The following is a 5857-nucleotide window of genomic DNA, read 5'->3' as shown; positions in this document are numbered from 1 at the left end:
GAACCCATATTAGCGGAGGATAGGGATTCAGGTGAGGAATCACATGATTCTCAAACAATCATTTCTTGTCATGCACTTTTAGGTTTTAGTGCACCACAAACTCTCAAAGTAGTGGGTTTCTTAAAGAAGCAGAAAGTAACAATGTTGATCGACTTAGGTAGTACTCATAATTTCATCAACAAAAATTTGGAACCTCTTCTAAATTTTTTTATATATCCAACTCCATACTTTTAGGTTTTGATTGCAGATGGGCGTACAGTTAGTTGTTCAAGGAAGTGTCATAGCATCAAATTATCCATTGAAGATTATCAACTTGATACCCCTATGTATGCGATATCCATGGGTGCGACAAATATTGTTTTATGAGTACAATGGCTTACTACATTGGGAACAATTGAGATGAACTTCCAAGAACTATTCATGAGATTTCAGTCAAAAGGAAATGTAGTGGAGCTAAGGGGGTTGAAGGAAAAATCCCCACAGATGGTAAGCTCTCATCAAATGAAAAAGTGTCTTAAGAAAGGAGCGGATGGATTTGTGGCCCAACTATGTTCATTAGAAGTCTCTCATTCTAATGGTCTCACTCATCCATATGTACAAGCAATAATTGATCATCACTCAATAATTCTTGGAGATATGCCTAAAGGACTTCCTCCTAAGAGAGATCATGACCATGCCATACAACTAGTTCCAAGGAGCCAACCACCAATCATCAAGTCTTATAGGTACCCACACATACAAAAAAGTGAGATAGAAAAAATTGTTGAGGAAATGCTATAAGTAGGAATTATTAGGCATAGCCAAAGTGCTTACTCCTCACTTGTGGTGATGGTGTGTAAGAAGGATGGAACTTGGCGCATGTGTCCAAAATATAGAGTTCTCAACAAGTACACCATTAAAGATAAGTTTCCTATTCCGACCATTGATGATTTACTAGATGAATTAAATGGGGCTATGTATTTTACCAAGTTAGATCTTAGATTAGGTTATCACCAAATTTGGATTAAGGAGGAAGATATTTGTAAGATGACATTTTGAACTCATGAGGGTCATTATGAATTTTTGGTGATGCCATTCGATCTTACCAATGCACCATCTACGTTCCAAAGTTTGATGAATTCCATTTTTAAGTTCTTTAGAAAGTTAGTGTTTGTGTTTTTTGATGATATATTAATTTATAGAAATACTTGGGAAGAACATTTACACCATGTAGATCAAACATTACAATTATTTGAAGATCACCAACTCTATGCCAAGCCATCCAAGTGTACTTTTGGTCTTAAGGAGGTGAAGTATTTGGGATACATAGTTTCACATGAAGTAAATGTGGACCCTAAGAAAATTAAGGCTATCATGCAATAGTCTATTCCAAAAATAATTAAGAAGCTAAGGGGTTTCTTGGGGTTAACAGGGTACTATAGAAGATTTGTGAAGAATTATGGTCATATAGCAACGCCCCTCACCACTTTTTTGAAGAAGGATTCTTTTCACTGGAATGAACATGCTAATGTGGCATTTGAGAAATTGAAGGAGGCTATATATACAACTTCGGTTCTTTCCACTCTAGACTTCACCAAGGAATTCATTGTGGAATGCGATGCTTCTGGAAATGTGATAGGAGCAGTTCTTATGCAAGAAGTTCAACAAATTGCTTTTGAGAGTCGTTAATTAAAAGGTAATAATCAACTCAAAACTATTTATGAGAAGGAAATGCTAGCAATCCTTCATACAATTAAATAGTGGAGGCCTTATTTAATGGGTTGACACTTCAAGGTTAAGACAAATCGTGATAGCCTAAAATATTTTTTGGAACAAAGACTATCTCCGAAAGAGCAACAAAAATGGGTCACTAAGATGTTGGGATATGACTTTGAAATTGTATACAAGAAAGGGAAGGAAAATATTGTGGCCGATGCACTTTCTAGGAAGGATGAAAAAGATTAAGCCTTATTGTGTGCCCTTTCAATGTTGCAAGCAAATTGGGTGATAGAAGCCAAAGCAAAGTGGCAAAATGATGATTCAACAAGTAATTTCATCCAACAATTGAAAAGTGATCCTAGTAGTTCTGATAAGTTTTATTTAAAGGGATATATTCTTTGTTATAAAGAGCGATTGTATCTCTGCAAGAATTCCACTCTTAAACACAAGAATCTCATAGAGCTACATGAGTCCTAAGTTGGTGGTCATTCAAGATTTTTGAAGACATATCATCGGGTCAAGCAAGATTTTTTTTAGGAAGGGCTAAAAGGTGATGTTCAAAAATTTGTGGCTGAATGTTTGGTTTGTCAAATAAATAAGGGGAAAATAATTAAGACACCAGTCTCTTGCAACCTTTATTTATTCCTAGAAAATGTTGAGAAGAGGTATCCATGGACTTCATCACAGGGCTTCCCAAATCTAAAGGTCATTATGTCATCATGGGAGTAGTCGACCGCCTCACTAAATATGCACATTTCATTGCATTATCACATCCTTTTACAATAATTAAAGTGGCAAAATTTTTCTTGGAGAATATCCAAAATGGAAAAATTTTACTTGGAGAATATCCAAAAGCTACATGGTACACCAAAGGTTATTGTTAGTGATCATGATCCTACCTTTACTAGTTACTTTTGGAAAGATTTATTCTCATGTTTGGGTACTGAATTGGCTCATAGTTCTTCATACCATCCTCAATCTGATGGGAAAAATGGGGTTAATAAATATTTGGAAGGATATCTACGTTGTTTCACTTCAGAGAAATAATCTCAATGGGTAGATTGGCTACCTCTTGCAGAATGGTGGTACAATACTTCTTTACATAGCTCATCAAAAATATCTCCATTTTTATCACTTTATGTATATCATCCTCCTTCCATCACATCATCATTAAAGGTGTCACCAAGAGTTCAAGTAGTAGAGAACCACTTTCTTCATCAATAACAGGTACTTTCAAGACTTAAGGAGAATTTAGCTATGACACAAAATCAAATGAAACAATAGGCAAACCAACATCATAGTGAAAGAAACTTTGAAGTTGGGGATTGGGTATTCTTAAGATTGCAACAAATCTCAATGAATCAACAAAAAAAGAATAATAAGTTGTCTCCATGATATTATGGACCATACCAAATCATGCAAAAGATTGGTAGTGTTGCCTACAAGCTAGAGTTGCCACGAACAACAAAAATACATCCAATTTTTCATGTTTCTTATTTGAAGAAGGTAATTGGGTAGAATATTCCTAGTCAAACAATACTATCAGTGCTTGATGAAGAAAGAAGAATAATTTTGGAACCAGATTGCATTCTTCAAACACACACAAAGAAGCTAAGGAATAGAACCCTCACCCAATATGTCATCCAATGGAAGAATTTACTAGTTGAAGAGGCCACATGGGAGGATGCGGATTTCATTCAAAAGAATCCACACTTGGTTAGCATTGAGGACAATGCTTATTTTACAAGGGGGGGCATGCTACACCCTTAATATTGGTGTATATAGGGTTATGAATAGTCAACTTGTGGCTATCTTAATCCTTAATTAATTCATGTTATCATTATTATATTATTATTTAGGTAGGTAGGTCAGCCTAGATGTTATTAGGGTTGTGTCTATTGAAATGTCCCCAAATTTGAATCTAATAATTAAATTAAATAAATTAATTAACTGGTCCCAAAATTTAAATAATATAATAAAAGGACCTTTAATTAGTTACTTTAATTAATTAATATGGGCCTAAGTTATTATATATATTTGTGCTTCCGATTGATTTAATATATGTCAGACCTATTTTTATTTTTGTTTCTATCGGTAAGTTTTACCATCGGCTATCTTTGTACACCCTCGAAAAGGTTTTCCCTGACGAGTATTTAACCACGACTTGTATGTAGTTGTAGGTATGCAATTTGGATTATTTTCTATACTGTGAATTCTTGTTGGGATCCTTTGTCGTTCCTCATTTTAGAAGTGAAAGATCTTCCCTACTTGGCTCTCTAGTTTCGGTGGGATTCAACCCTCACCCTATTCTGTTTGTGTATTGCTTGTCTCGAATCTAGAAAATTAGAGCATTATTTGTATGTGGAAATTACTATTTGGTAACAAGTGTGTATCTTTTCAGACTCTGGCTTCTGCAAATTATTTGTGTTTAATATATTGCATTCTACATTCTAAGTGACATCACCAAATTAGCTTGCATCACCCCTACCCTCTGTACACCCACCTGTACCAACGTATAGACATCTTGGCCTCCACACAACATCCAACTATCATTCTATGATTTTTAGTATATACTGTATGACATCCTCATACCACTATACGACCAGCTCCCAAGGCTGCTCTAACACACCGTATGACTATTTTGTACGACCATCCCTTGTCTCCATCTTACACCATTTTATACTCACCCATAGTCACTGTACGACCCACTATACAATCAATTACTTCCCACTATACGACCTCAATACACCACCATCTTTCTGTACCTCCTTTTTGGCCTCTAGTTTTGTCCATACCATATGAATGTCCTTCCCACATTATGGCCTCATTATCTCCATCCTGCATAATTGACCCTCCACCTCCACCATGTGACCACCTCTTCCCTTATCACTATACAACCATTCAAATCCACTACCATACGATCACCTAAAGACCATCGTATGGTCACTTGTTCCTGCATCATATAACTTCTCACTACCTGCTCCTTGTCATATGACCTCCTTGTGCTCCAACATTGTAGTACAACCTTACTCAATTGTGCATCACCACCTAGAGGAACTACCTGAAGCACTTAGCTGAAGCACTAGCCACTTGAAGCACTGAAGGAGAACTACCTAAAGCACTGGCCACCCGAAGCACTAACCTGAAGCACTGACCGAAGTACTAACCTGAAGCACTGACCCAAAACACTGATCTGAAACACTAACCTGAAGTATTGACCCAAAGCACTGACTTGAAGATTTTATCTAAAGCATTGGCCACTTGAAGCACTAAGGGAGAACTACTTGAAGCACTGGCCACCCAAAGCATCGAGGAATACTATTTGGAGCACACAACCATACTACCTAAAGCACACGACAAGACTACCTAAAGCATACTATGAGACATCATAAGGAAACTCTAGAATAGAACATTATAGTGGTATTAGAGAAAAAATCATTTGAGAAATATCTAAAACTTTTGGGAACATTATTGAAACCTTTTGGGAGTATCTCCAAAACTTTTAGGAACATTATCAGAACTGTTCAGAATATTACAGTGGTATCAGAGCTGGTGATCTTGCCAGCCTGTTGGGATGATTGAGAGATTTTGGTACTTAGATCACACCATGGCCTTGAACAATGATGGAGAGTTATGGTTGAAGGCACTACAAAGGATTGACAAAGAGCTCAGTGAGGGTGTTGATCTTCCATTAGATATACTAGAAGTTTGTTTGTGTTAGGTGAACCAATTACCTTCAAGATTTATACAGAGAATCCTCTTGTCAATTAAGGAGGCCTTAAGTTAACCCAGGCTTTTGAGACACCATGAAAAGGATAAAAGATTGGAAATTGTAGCATGTCTTAGTGAGGTCTTGAGAATTTTGGCACCTAAAGCACTGTATGATGATAACACCATGATAGAGATATTGCAATTGATAGTTGACAGCTTTCAGAGTATCAATGACTTCAGTAATGACCCTTTTGGTAGGAGATCTACAATATTGGAGAATTGTGCAAATGTTAAAGTAAGTAACCTTCTCTTAGATCTTGAATTGCAAAATTTGTTCCATGATATGTTTCATCACTTCTTGGTCACCGTCAAGGAAGATCATGATACTAAGATTTCAGTTGCTATGGAGAGTCTTATGATTTCATGAATTGAAGAGATGGATGAAATA

The sequence above is a fragment of the Cupressus sempervirens genome, chromosome 7 (assembly GCF_028749045.1).
Source record: "Cupressus sempervirens isolate cs-2001-9-10 chromosome 7, ASM2874904v1, whole genome shotgun sequence".
Lineage (NCBI taxonomy): Eukaryota > Viridiplantae > Streptophyta > Pinopsida > Cupressales > Cupressaceae > Cupressus > Cupressus sempervirens.
The sequence above is the reverse complement of the archived record's forward strand: the minus strand, read 5'-3'. Positions refer to the sequence as shown.